Source organism: Schistocerca cancellata, chromosome 9, assembly GCF_023864275.1.
Source record: "Schistocerca cancellata isolate TAMUIC-IGC-003103 chromosome 9, iqSchCanc2.1, whole genome shotgun sequence".
NCBI classification, from domain to species: domain Eukaryota; kingdom Metazoa; phylum Arthropoda; class Insecta; order Orthoptera; family Acrididae; genus Schistocerca; species Schistocerca cancellata.
In genome coordinates this window covers 96,674,353-96,689,487 of record NC_064634.1, presented here as the reverse complement: position 1 = coordinate 96,689,487, position 15,135 = coordinate 96,674,353, and the positions used below count along the sequence as shown (strand labels likewise).

Sequence of the window (15,135 nt, the reverse complement as noted above, 5' to 3'; positions counted from 1 at the left end):
ACTCATAAAGTTTTGTTCGGCTGAAGCCACACTTCAGGTTTCTGCCGCCAGAGCGCTCGAGAGCGCAGTGAGACAAAATGGCGACAGGAGCCGAGAAAGCGTATGTCGTGCTTGAAATGCACTCACATCAGTCAGTCATAACAGTGCAACGACATTTCAGGACGAAGTTCAACAAAGATGCACCAACTGCTAACTCCATTCGGCGATGGTATGCGCAGTTTAAAGCTTCTGGATGCCTCTGTAAGGGGAAATCAACGTGTCGGCCAGCAGTGAGCGAAGAAACGGTTGAACGCGTGCGGGCAAGTTTCACGCGTAGCCCGCGGAAGTCGACGAATAAAGCAAGCAGAGAGCTAAATGTACCACAGTCGACTGTTTGGAAAATCTTACGAAAAAGGCTCAAGCAAAAGCCTTACCGTTTATAATTGCTACTAGCCCTGACACTCGATGACAAAGTAAAACGCTTTGAATTTTCGGCGCGGTTGCAACAGCTCATGGGAGAGGATGCGTTCAGTGCGAAACTTGTTTTCAGTGATGAAGCAACATTTTTTCTTAATGGTGAAGTGAACAACACAATGTGCGAATCTGGGCGGTAGAAAATCCTCACGCATTTGTGCAGCAAATTCGCAATTCACCAAAAGTTAACGTGTTTTGTGCAATCTCACGGTTTAAAGTTTACGGCCCCTTTTTCTTCTGCGAAAAAAACGTTACAGGACACGTGTATCTGGACATGCTGGAAAATTGGCTCATGCCACAACTGGAGACTTCATCTTTCAACAGGATGGTGCTCCACCGCACTTCCATCATGATGTTCGGCATTTCTTAAACAGGAGATTGGAAAACCGATGGATCGGTCGTGGTGGAGATCATGATCAGCAATTAATGTCATGGCCTCCACGCTCTCCCGACTTAACCCCATGCGATTTCTTTCTGTGAGGTTATGTGAAAGATTCAGTGTTTAAACCTCCTCTACCAAAAAACGTACCAGAACTGCGAGCTCGCATCAACGATGCTTTCAAACTCACTGATGGGGACATGCTGCGCCAAGTGTGGGAGGAACTTGATTATCAGCTTGATGTCTGCCGAATCACTAAAGAGGCACATATCGAACATTTGTGAATGCCTAAAAAAACTTTTGAGTTTTTGTATGTGTGTGCAAAGCATTGTGAAAATATCTCAAATAATAAAGTTATTGTAGAGCTGTGAAATCGCTTCAATCATTTTTAATAACCCTGTATACAGATGACGAAATGTGGTGAGAGGTACCTGTGACAGATGTTGGATTCGGTACCATTCCCGTGAGAAAGACCGCCTGCATAATGCTACTGCTCTGTGATTGGCTGCTGTGTTCGCAGCAAGGGCGCCAAAACGTTAAAGTATAGTTATTATTATTACTTAAACTACTCATTGGAATTACTTCACTTTTTAATATAAATGTCTCTCAACAGCTGACTATCAATCAGTCATTTTAGAATTATTAAAACAATTTAAATCAAAAAACAAAAGACTCACGAAATTACAGACGAAGCACTTCGGAAGCGTTCGGGTCACGCCATTTCTGGTATGGCGTGCGACGTGTTTCGGGCTGTTCGTCACTCTGGAATAGGCAGTCGAGAAGAACAGGCATGTTGTCTGTCGTAGGATGTGCTTACAATTTTTATTTAAGTTCCTGTTCGTCACTCTGGATTAGGCAGTCGAGAAGAACAGACATGTTGTCTGTCGTAGGATGTGTTTACAATTTTTATTTAAGTTCCTGTTCGTCACCCTGGATTAGGCAGCCGAGATGTACAGTCATGTTGTCTGTGGCAGGATGCGTTTGCCAGTATTCAGTATTAAAAGATTCACTCCGGTAGTCACGAGGCACAGACACGTGCCACAAATAGTGTAAAGATACATTTTCGTAAACATTATGTTTGATCATGTACTTTGCTGTATCAGAAGGTGTTGTATTAAGATCATGTAGTCTTCTCGTGTGGCTATACGAAAATACGCGAGTGGCATCCAAAGGAAGTGATACATTATTTCAGAACAGAACCTCGCTAAAAGTCAGTTTCAGCCTCAAGATACAGAACCTACGACCTGCGTGCTGTTTTCTGCGCTGGGGACATCAACTTGAAGACAGCAGGTTAGTGAACTATAACAGAACCTTCGTATTCCACACAGTGCAGTGGAAACAACTAGGCGCCTCACGTGTACTGCATGCATAGAACAAATGTGCTCAGTGACACGTCATCTGCTATAATGCAGAGGAGGTAAAAGAGGATGATCTGTATTAACACAAACAATCAATTCATTCTTTCTTTCTTCCTGTACTACCACGAGAAGCTGCACTCTGGTTACTGGCACCAAATTGTTCAACTGGGCCGGGCAGAGTAGCCGAGCAGTTCTAGGTACTACAGTCTGGAACCGCGCAGCCGCTACGGTCGCAGGTTCGAATCCTGCCTCGGGCATGGATGTGTGTGATGTCCTTAGGTTAGTTAGGTTCAAGTAGTTCTAAGTTCTATGGGACTGATGACGTCAGAAGTTAAGTCCCATACTGCTCAGAGCCATTTGAACCATTTTGTTCAACTGGCAGCAGATCACTGTGTCAGCCTACTGTGATAATCTGCCATCTGGTGAGTAGCACCAATTTATATAACTGGGAGCAGATCACTGCGGCAGCCTACCATGAGGAGCTGCCCTCTGGTGAGTAGTATCAAGCTATACAACTGAAAGCACATCTCCATGCAATCCTACCACAAAGAGCTGCCCTCTGGTAAGTAGCAGCAAGTTATGGAAAAAACAATGGTTCGAATGGTGCTGAGCACTATGGGACTTAACTTCTGAGGTCATCAGTCCCCTAGAACTTAGCACTACTTAAACCTAACTAACCTAAGGACATCACACACATCCATGCGCGAGGCAGGATTCGAACCTGCGACCGTAGCGGTCGCGCGGTTCCAGACTGAAGCGCCTAGAACCGGTCGACCACTCCTGCTGGCGCAAGTTATGCAACTGGGAGCAGATCACCATGGCGGACTGCCACAAGGAACTGCTCTCTGGTGAGTAGCATCAAGTTATACAACTGGAAGCTCATCAGTGTGGGAGCCTACCACAATGAGCTGCCCTCTGGTGAGTAGCACCAATCTATACAACAGGAAGCAGATCACCGTGGGAGCCTACGACAATGAGCTGCCCTCTAGACAGTAGCACCAAGTTATACAACTGCATGCAGATCACCATGCAGGCCTACCACGAGGAGCTGCTCTCTGGTGAGTAGCTAAAAGTTATAGAACTGGGAGCAGATCACCGGGGTACTTACCATGAGGAGCTGCTCTCTGGCGAGTAGCCCCAACTTATACACTGGGGAGCCACCACGGAGCCTAGCATGAGGAGATACCCTGTTGTGAGTAGTGACAAACTTAATTTGGGATCCATGTGAGGGAGAGCACTGAGTTGTTACAGGTGAAGGTCAAAAACTAGGGGTGGAGTAGAGATCCAACTGTCTACTAGAGTGGTCCAGTTTACATTTTGAATTCACTGAATACAGGAAGAATTGTGCCGCAGACTTTATTAAAACTAAAGTTAAAGCGATTTGAAATTGCCACCCGGATTTTATTAGTGCTTGCACTGATGCGTCTAAGCAGGAGAATTTTATCACCGTGTTCCCTGACATTGTCATTAGGATAGACCTCCCACAGCAGTTTTCAGTTCATTATCCAGAACTGTTTGCTACGATGGGGGCGCGGGAGCAGATGAGATGGCAATGTGACAAAAAATCCCTCTTCTGCCCAGGTGTGCAAGTGCTTTTTTTGCTGTTGGTCAGATGTATCCAGCAGATAGGATGGTGCAAAAAGTACAGAATGCTCTTCTTCTCTTCCAAAGGCTGCAAACGGAAACGGTTTTCTACCGGTTTCCAGGGTACGTAGAGACCTGAGGAAATGATCTTGATGATGCCGCTGCTCAGGAGGTTTGCTCGTTTTCATTTCCTGCTCGCTGTTCTGTCCCTCAGGGCCTATTGCCACACACCTGACGCAGAACACCATGCGTTGCTTGGAGCGCAGTAGCTGCAAGTGGAGTGTTGTTTGATTGACATTTCACCAGCAACTTATAGTGAGCAGATTTTGCATCTTACTGAAAAAAAAAATGGCTCTGAGCACTATGGGACTTAACTTCTGAGGTCATCAGTCCCCTAGAACTTATAACTACTTGAACCTAACTAACCTAAGGACATCACACACATCCATCTTACTGAAGATCCTGTTTCAGTTCCGACATCAGCGTAAGCTTATTTCGCAATAGGTGAACTGCTCTCGAGTCCGTCTAAAAAGATAACGTTCTCAGTTGCTTGTCGGTGAGATCACAGCGTACAGCTACGGATAAGAGATATCGAAAAGGTGTCCTTCAGTGGCATGTGGATTCTCGCCGGAAGACTGATAAGACGTTATTGATGGCGGAAAGGTCACAATAAAAAAGTTTTATTAGTGAAAAGCATAACTCGATACTTGTCATCTTCTTCCAGATGATGTTAAGACTCCATCTCCTTCATCAACCGATCTGCACTTGCAACTTCACAAAACTGGCAGGCACGACGTACTATCACGCGGTGTACGCTTTCACGACTGGTATTTGGATCCTTGCTGATTGTTGGTTTTCTGTACATCGAACGGTAAAAACGGAACCCTTATGTTAACACTTTGTTGTCCACCTGTCTGTCTGACTGACTTTTTCTCAGGATGGGCAGACGTACCAAGTTGATATTTATGTTACATACTAAGCTCTACGATCTGTTGGTGGTCTAATAAACGTAAGTTTGTAAGCCAGTGCAATCAAAACGTTCAGCTATTTATGTCACATATTTTTATACTCGCAAATTCACTCATCAAAATCTATAAGGTACTTCCCATTGGACTAGAATCTTGAAATTTAACAAAAACCAAGGTTTCACAGTAAAGCTAAAGGAAAAAAACCTTAAAATTGTTAAATTTTAATTATATCACAAGGAATTTTTTTTTGTCATTTTTCTTGTCTCACTGTCTATCTGTCTGTCTCTTAATACCCCTTTTTCTCAGGAATGGGTAGAGTTACTCCCTCCTCCAACTACAGCGACTGGGGAAGGAGGTGTCTTTCTGCTGGGTACCAGGGCACATGGAAATTGTGGCGAATGAAAGGGCTGATCGAGCAGCCAAGGAGGTCTTTCAGTGTGCTACCCCCTGAATGCCCTCATGTCCCATAAAGTCCTGTGTCGCTGGGAACATGAGTGGCTAGAAGTGACCGACAACAAGCTCCGTGTCGTCAAGCCCACAACTCGGCCGTGGCGTACTTCCTTCCAGCCAGGTCGACGGGACAAGGTCCTCCTTACTCGTCTTCGCATCGGCCACAGCCCTATGATGCATGGAATTTTACTCCGGCGAGAGGAGCCTCCGATGTGTTGTGCTTGTGGCGTGCAGATCACGGTGCACCACATTTTATTGTACTGCATTTTATTTGCTGACCAGCGGACTGCAGCGGATTTGGCGGCGGATCTGCAGTCTATTTGATGCAATGATCAAATGAATGTGGTTCGCCGTTCAAAGTTTTCTGAGTTGTCCCATGTTTTAACAAGATTTTGGGGAGCTGTTTTTAATGTGTCAACCGGGTGGCTGACTCACCCAAGTTTTTTGGAAGTGGTCAGCCAATCACATTTCCCTGTACTGTCCTTTTAGCTCTTCTGTGGTTTGTTTTCCCTCTGTTTTAATTTCTTGATTAGCTATCTTGCCTCCTCATTGGTTTTAGTGCATGTGGGAGTGCCTGTGCGATAGAGAAAATGTGGTCATTTCGTGTGCATACGTGTACGACACTTTTCGTTCTTATCCACATTCCTTTATTTTAATCATTGTTAGGATGCTGATAACACCGCCGTTGGGCGCCCATAAGATTCCCCAAACCATACACACACGACTTATCGCCTTGAAATTAATGTCGCATATTAAGGGCTACAGTTACTTGGCGGTGTAATAAATGTAAGCTTCTAAACCGATGCAATCAAAAGATACGAACATCTATGTCACATATTTTTATACTCACAAACTCAGTGATCGAAGTGTACATCCCATTGGCCAAGGGCCAAGATCACGTCATTTGGCAAGAAGAAAGAGTCACAATACGAGTAACAAAAAACCGGAATATTGTTATTTTGTACTTCTGTCGCACGAAAAAAATATTTCTTTTGTGATTTCTTTTATTCAACTTCAAACTTAAAATTAAAACGTACTCGGAAGTCTTGGAAATACCGTGGCCGATAACTTGCCAGTATCAGTGCTGATAACAGGAAAAGTCGTCTAGATTCTTGATTCCCGAGATGGATTCACTGTCCGTATCCATAACTGAAGTTCTGCGGATCCCCCAGAGCGCTAGTGTTTCTAGCACTTGGCCAGTTTTTGTTTTATGGAGATTAGGCCGTGGACCGAGGTATAATTCTCTGCCTAACGTTTCATCTCCTAATGCTGGAGACGTCCTCAGAGGCTACTGTGGCGTCACGAGATGTCACACGTCCACGCCGATTTGAAATTCCGCGTCATTACATGAGAGCGAGTTCCACCAGGCTCGACTGGTGGCGGCAAGGCTACTGCAGTTTCCCCGCCCTGTACGAGAGGGCACTGCTGTCGCGAGCGGCGGAGCTCCAGCGCCGTCTGCAGGTGTCGGGAAAGCCCCGCTGCGATGGAATGTTGTGGACCATCGGAACAGGACGGAGTTCAGGAGGCACCTGAGCAGCCTTTGGCTAGTTGGTACCTGTTCGAGAGTGGAAGTGGCATGTCGGGCGTCGTTTTGTTGTAGAGGGCTCTGGTCCTTGCAGTTCCTTGAGAACACGAACTGGCAAAGTGTCTTGAACTGTGAATGGGGTAGAAATCGGTAAATGTGATGTACATATCCAGACAAACAAATGATTACAATTCCAGAAAAAATTGGTGATTTATTGCTAAATTCCAATCAAGAACAACTGTCAAGATGAGAAACATAGAAGTAGATATCCTCGGTGTAGCAAAGCAGCCTAAATCACTTGATAAAGGCAAGGCCTCCGGTCCAGATTGTATACCAGTTAGGTTCCTTTCAGAGTACGCTGATACAACAGCTCGATCATAGAAAGATCCTTACCTAAAGACTGGAAAATTACTAAAGTCACACCGTTACCCAGAAAGGGAAACAGGAGTAATCTGCTGAATTACAGCCCCATACCACTAACGTCGATTTGCTGTAGGGTTTTGGAACGTATTCTGTGTTCGAACATAACGAATTATCTCGAAGTAAACGATTTATTGCTATATAGTCAGCACGGATTCAGAAAATATAGTTCTTGTGAAACACAACTAGCTCTTCATATTCGTGAACAGATGAGTGCTATCGACAGCGGGTGTCAAATTGAGTCCACATTTTTAGATTTGCATAAGGTTTTCGACACTTTTCCTCACAAGCGTCTTCTAACCAAACTGTTTGTCTACGGAATATCGCCTAAGTTGTGCAACTGGATTCGTCATTTCCTGTCAGAAAGGTCACAGTTCGTAGTAATAGACGGAAAGTCATCGAGTAAAACAAAGGTAATAATCGGCGTTCCCCAAGGAAGTGTTATAGGCCCTATTTTGTTTCTGATCTATATTAACGATATAGGAGACAATCTGAGTAACCCTCTTAGATTGTTTGCAGATAATGCTGTCATTTACCGTCTTGTAAAGTCATCCAATGATCAAAACGAATTGCAAAATGATTTAGATAAGATATCTTTATGTTGTGAAAAGTCGCAGATGACCCTGAATAAAGAAACGTGTGAAGTTATTCACATGAGTACTGAAAGAAATCCGCTAACTTTGTTTTATACGATAAGTCACACAAATATGAAGGCTGTAAATCCAACTAAATACTTAGGGATTACAATTAAACTAAACTGCAATGATCACATACGAAACGTTGGGATAGAGCAAACCAAAGACTGCGATTCGTTAGGAGAACATTTAGAAGGTGCATCAGCTCTACTAAAGAGACTGCTTATACCACGCTTGTCTGCCATATTCTGGAGTGTTGCTGTGCAGTGTGTGATCTGCATCAGGTGGGACTGATGAATGACATCGAAAAAGTTCAAAGAAGGCCATCTCGTCTTGTATTATCGCGAAATAGGGGACATAGTGACACAGACATGATACCTGAATTGGAGTGGCAAACACAGGCGTTTTTCGTTGCTACAGGATCTTCACATTAAACTTCAGTCAACAGTTTTGTCCTCCGATTGTGAAAACATTCTGTTGGCACCTACCTACATAGGAAGAAATGATTATCATGATAAAATAAGAGAAATACCGGCACGCACAGAAAAATTTAAGAGGTCGTTTTTCTTGCGTGCCATTCGGGAGTGAAATGGTAGAGACACAGCTTGAAGACAGTTCATTAAACTCTCTGCCAGGCACTTTAGTGTGAATAGCAGAGTAATCACGCAGATCACGTTAGTAGTAGAGCAACAAGGACGTCACCTTGATCTCCATCGTTGCCAAGTTTATTCAAGATGGTGGGTCCAAGATGGCGGCGATAGATATGGCAACGTCTCAATGACGTCATGGTGGGAAGTTCAAATTTTGTTGGGGATAGGTTAATTGGGGTACCTCCACTAACCTAACCCTCTCCCCTCCCCCCCTCCCCTATCCACCCCTCCCTCCCCAACCTCCCACCCTCCCCTGCCCCAGAAAATGGTGGAAGTCCAAATTCCATAAATTCCATCAGGACAATGCAACACACCACGACTACCTCCACTAACCTAAGAAAATGGCTGGAAAATAGCTTACTTGGGCTACCTCCACTAACCTATCATCCAACCGCCACCTCTTCCTAGGAATTGGCGGTAAAATGACTCAGCCTGTGCTGGATAGGATGCACATAAGTCTTCATTTTCAGTCTTTATTGAAAAAATTAGAGACAGTATCGCCATCAAGTGTCTTCACTCTGAGGTCCAGAGTGCAGCTGACCTAGTTCACAGTACTGCCACCAGAGGGCGCTGCCGCCTCTCCCATGACGTAATCCAAGATGGCGGTCTTGAGGGGAAAATGGCGTAAAAGGACTCTCCTGTGCTGGGCTGCTGGATAGGATGGACTTAAGTTTCTGTTTTGCAGGCAGTCTTTATTTAAATAATTTGAGGCAGTAGCTCCTTCCACTGTATTCACCATGAGGTCTGGAGTCCAACTGACCTAGTACACAGTACTGCCACCAGCATGCACATTCATCTCATGGCGTTCTGGAGGGGAAAAATGGTGAGAAAATGACTCAGCCTCTGCCAGGATACTGGAGCGAGGAGGGAGTTCGAGCAATTTATTTAGGGACGGATTTGACATAGTATATTTATTACACCGATACAAAACACTCACCCTGATGTGCTTGGAGTCACAATACACAGCATACAGACACGTAAACAACTCGTAAATTACCGAACTAATGCAGTACGCTAATGTGCAGAGACGCAAACAACTCCTTAATTGTCAAAATAATGCACGTAAAACGCTTTGAAGACATGCTTGCTTATCGTCAACTGTCTAAATCATGCAATGCACAGCCTACAGATCTGTTCACAAAATAATGCAACAGACACGCAAACAACTCGTAAATTTTCAAAAAATAATGCATGCGTAACACTGTTCAAATACGCTCACAGCGCTTGAACACCCGAAAATAATGTAGTGCAAAAACTCCCAGTGCACCTGTCTTCCTGAGATGTAAGCCCAGGTTGGATTTCCATGAAGGACAACAAAATGGGATATTGTTGACATACCGATGTGCTATAAAACTGCTGCAGATGGCAACCAAAGGGATGCTACTATCAAAAGAAATGGCACCCCAAATCAGCACTCCTGGTTCTCCAGCCATATGGCTCGCAATGTTCAGTTTGGCATTCCAGCGCTGCCTGAGACGTCTCCAGACACGTCTTTGGCCTGGGAGATTATTGACTGGAATATAACTCTCGTCTTTGAACGGTCCTGTTTCGAACTGAGCCTCTATGACCGGCTTGCCAAATCCTGCCTTGGCCAGCAAGGTCGCTGGATCTCTGTCCAATTGAAAACGTTTGGAGGATTACGGGCAGGGCCGTCCAACCGTGTAGGATTTACCGACTGAAAGCGCCAATTGGACAGAATTTCCCCCATGGCATCCCTCGGGAGGACATCCAACAGCTCTACCACACAATGACCTGGTAAAGATTGCGTCGGCATCGAGACACACCAATGTTGAATTTGTATCTGTCCTGAGACGCCATGACCGGCCTCATTTGAACTCTTCTGTTGGGAGAGTTAATTTGGAGTTGGAACGGCTGCTTGGGTCGGATGCGGGGGCTCATATTGGTGTGGTTCCTGTTGATTCTCTCAGTAGGTGGGACTATACCAGGCACGGCCTACATCTCAACAGGAAAGGGAACGGGAAACTGGCTGGGGTAATAGCAGGAAATTTAAGGGGGGGGAGGCACTGCCATGAATGGTAAAATACCAGTGGTTACAGGTGTTGGAGCAGCACCTTTTTTAGGATAGGTAAGACAGAAAGATGTCAAGTTCTATGAGAGGTCAGGATTGAAACAAATCTTCAGTTTAGGAAAGAAATTAAACAGCACAATTCTAGCACATTGGATCACCAATCACAGCTGTCAATTATAAATTTTCACCAATCACCAGAAATTTTATCTCCACCAAGTTGTATCTCAGTCGTAGGTAATTGCATTAATGAATTAAAGTCACCCAACCCAGTTGACATAATCTGCCTCTCTGAACACCATGTGACCACTGGTATAGCAACTAGGCCTAAGCACAATGAGAAACTCAGACAGGAGAGTACTGCAAATGTTAAAATAAGGAAAGGTTTTCATAAAAGTATAATTAAAAATAATGTAAGTATATTTCATCAAAATATTGGGAGTTTAAAGAATAAAATAGATGAGCTTCTGGTTTGTTTAGAAGATTTAGAAGCTGAGGGTGAAATAGATATACTATGCCTGTCTGAGCATCACATTGTTACTGATATGGATAAGGTAAATGTAAGTGGATATAAGCTCTCTGCACATGTAATGAGAGAAAATATGGAGAAAGGAGGAGTTGCCATATATGTCAAAAGTTATCATTGTGCAAAAAGTATAGAAACAAAAAAGTTTTGTGTAGAGAAACATATAGAAGCATGTGCCTGTGAGCTTAAATTAAATAATGGCACATTTATAATTGTAACTGTATATAGGTCCCCATCAGGAAATTTTCATCTATTTCTGAAAAATTTGGACTCCTTGTTGTGCTATCTGTCAGACAGGGGGAAGCAAATTATTATTTGTGGGGACTTCAATGTAGATTCTCTGAAAGAGGGTAATAGGAAAAATGACCTTGAAGTATTACTCGGTTCTTTCAATTTGACACCCATTATTGATTTTCCTACTCGGGTGGTAAAGGATAGCAGCTCACTGATAGATAACTTCTTTATAGACCAAGATAAGTTTAACCAGATAAATGCTCAGCCTGTTGAGAATGGTCTTTCTGATCATGGTGCACAGCTAGTTACAATATATGACATAGCTCCATTCAGCAATTCTAAACAGTCCTCCAAAGTAGTACGTTCAGTCAACGATTTAACAATTGCAAATTTCAGGGAAAGCCTACAGCAGTTAGACTGGGATGAGGTGTTCCGTGAACCTGATGCCAATTTAAAATATAATTTATTTCATGACATTTTTGTAAATGCATTTGAAAACTGCTTCCCCAAGAAAATAAATATACTCATAAGAAACCTTGTAACAAACCATGGCTTACTAAGGGTATAAAAATATCTTGTAACCAGAAAAGGGAAATGTATCTGACAGCAAGAAAGAGAAGTGATTCAGAAACTATCAAACATTATAAAAACTACTGTGTTATATTAAGAAAAGTTATTAAAAATTCCAGAAGTATGTGTATCATGTCTGAAATCAGCAACTCTGATAATAAAATTAAAACAATTTGGAATATTATTAAAAGAGAAACAGGTCAACCAAGAGCACAGGAAGATAGTATTACCATCAAATTGAATGAAAACTTTACGAACAAAAAGGCAGAAGTTGAAAATATTTTTAATAATCATTTTCTAAATGTTGTGGATATAGTAGGATCCAGGTGTTCATTAGAAGATGCTAGGCTGTTAATGGAAGAGGCCATACCTATGCAATTTGATACAATTGAAATCACACCCACTTCTCCCTCTGAAATTAGGAAAATAATAAACTTGCTTAAAAGCAAAAACTCACATGGAATTGATGGCATTTCCAGCAAAATACTAAAAGCTTGTTCTCAACAGATAAGTAAGATTCTCAGCCACCTGTGTAATAGCTCTCTGGAACAGGGCATTTTCCCTGATAGATTGAAATATGCTATTGTTATACCTTTGCATAAAAAGGGGGATAGGTCTGATGTCAACAATTACCGTCCAGTCTCCCTTCTAACAGCTTTATCCAAAATTTTTGAGAAAGTAATGTATTCAAGAGTAGCTTCACATATCTGTAACAATGAAGTACTAACAAAATGTCAGTTTGGTTTCCAGAAAGGTTTTTCGACAGAAAATGCCATATATGCTTTCACTAATAAAATTTTGAATGATCTGAATAACCGAACACCACCCATTGGGATTTTTTGTGATCTCTCAAAGGCTTTTGATTGTGTAAATCATGAAATTCTGCTAGACAAGCTCAAGTATTGTAGCATGAGTGGGACAGTGCACAACTGGTTTAATTCATACCTAACTGGAAGAGTGCAGAAAGTTGAAATAAGTAGTTCTCATAATATGCAAAGATCAGCACATTCCTCAAACTGGGGAACTATCAAGAATGGGGTTCCACAAGGGTCAGTCTTGGGTCCTTTGTTGTTCTTAATATATATTAATGACTTGCCATTCTATATTCATGAAGAGGCAAAGTTAGTTCTCTTTGCTGATGATACAAGTATAGTAACCACACCTGACAAACAAGAATTAACTGATGAAATTGTCAATACTGTCTTTCAGAAAATTACTAAGTGGTTCCTTGTAAATGGACTCTCACTGAATTTTGATAAGACACAGTACATACAGTTCCGTACAGTGAATGGTATGACGCCATTAATAAATATAGACCTTAATCAGAAGCATATAGCTAAAGTAGAATATTCCAAATTTTTAGGTGTGTCCATTGATGAGAGATTAAATTGGAAGAAACACATTGATGATCTGCTGAAATGTTTGAGTTCAGCTACTTATGCAATAAGGGTCATTGCAAATTTTGGTGATAAACATCTTAGTAAATTAGCTTACTACGCCTATTTTCACTCGTTGCTTTCATATGGCATCATATTTTGGGGTAATTCATCACTGAGGAATAAAGTATTTATTGCACAAAAGCGTGTAATCAGAATAATAGCTGGAGTCCACCCAAGATCATCCTGCAGACATTTATTTAAGGATCTAGGGATATTCACAGTGGCTTCTCAGTATATATACTCTCTTATGAAATTTGTTATTAACAACCAAACCCAATTCAAAAGTAATAGCAGTGTGCATAACTACAATACTAGGAGAAAGGATGATCTTCACTATTCAAGATTAAATCTAACTTTGGCACAGAAAGGGGTGAATTATACTGGCACTAAAGTCTTTGGTCACTTTCCAAATAGTATAAAAAGTCTGACAGATAACCAACAAGTATTTAAGAAGAAATTAAAAGAATTTCTGAATGACAACTCCTTCTACTCCATAGAGGAATTTTTAGATATAAATTAAAAATATATATATATATATATAAAAAAAAAATAAAAAACACAAAAAATGAAAAAGTTGTTATATTAACTTAAGTATGTTGATAAATTAACTTAATTATGTCATGTATTGGAAAATTTGACTCGTTCCACATCATTACGAAATATCGTATTCATGATCCATGGAACTAGTATTAATCTAATCTAATCTAATCTCTAATCTGTCAAGCTGAATAACTGCTCGCATAAATGCGAGAGGTGAACCAACGCGTTATTGACTTGCTCAGTTTGTGAAGCTCTTTCTCTTGAATAACTCATCTAATTTTTATCAAATTGTATTCATCTGTTTGGCTCTGCATGCACATCACATCTACCGATTTCCGTCGTATTTGGACAGTTCTTTCGTGGTGCGTTGTTTTTCTGCCTTAGAGTGTATTTACATGAAAACAGCAGACAGTAGTACTACATGGGCTATTACTGTGTGCATGGCTGACCATGTTATTACTGTGTCAAGTGATTTTGTGAGATACTCATCATGCCTGGTTCTTAGTACAAAGGATAAAATTACTTCAGGTGGGTTATACAGCAGTATTCAGTGTACCAATTCGCATTTGCCATCATTGATGCTTACGCATCTGGATAATAAAACTGTTTTTGAGTATTCAGTGTACCAATTCGCATTTGCCATCATTGATGCTTACGCATCTGGATAATAAAACTGTTTTTGAGTAAATTGTGATGAGTGACAAGTCTAATTTTTTGTAGTTCTGTATACGATAGGACTTGTGGGCACGATGAAGTAGAGCAAATTTCCTGTGAATTTTTTTGCCTCTTTATAGCGTGAGTTTATTTAGCTCACTGGTTTTATTCATTGACGTTGTTATGAATTTTGTATATTCCTTCCAGACTTTTTATTTTCTGGCTTCGTCTAGCGTAAATTAATTCTCTTATTGTTAATGTTGTGTTGTTATCACTTTTGTCTGATGGGGTTTGTTCTCTCACGGTGGATTTTAATTATTCTTCTAATGGCTCTAGCATTCATCCTCAATTGAGCAAGAATTATTCTGCTACGAAATATTAGTCTTTATTCTACCACTCTACCAGTCTGAGGTCATCAGTCCCCCAGAACTTAGAACTACTTAAACCTAACTAAGCTAAGGACATCACACACATCCATGCCCGAGGCAGGATTCGAACCTGCGACCGTAGCAGTCGCGCGGTTCCGGACTGAGCGCCTAGAACCGCTAGACCACCGCGGCCCAACAGTTAGAGTCATACCAATAACTGATGTAGCACATGAGCAGGGTTCAGTAAATAGGATAATTTGCACCAAATTTTTGGGTTACATATTGATGAAAACTTGAACAGGAAGAAGCGCATTACTCAGATCCTCAAAAAATTAGGTTCTACTGCTCTTGCTCTT

General features: G+C 41.8%; 1 protein-coding gene across 1 annotated transcript in view; it reads left to right on the top strand.

Annotated features, from left to right (window-relative positions):
• Nucleotides 1-15,135, top strand: part of LOC126101214 (UDP-glycosyltransferase UGT5-like) — an 82,074-nt gene that overhangs the window by 18,524 nt on the left and 48,415 nt on the right. The window lies entirely within an intron of this gene.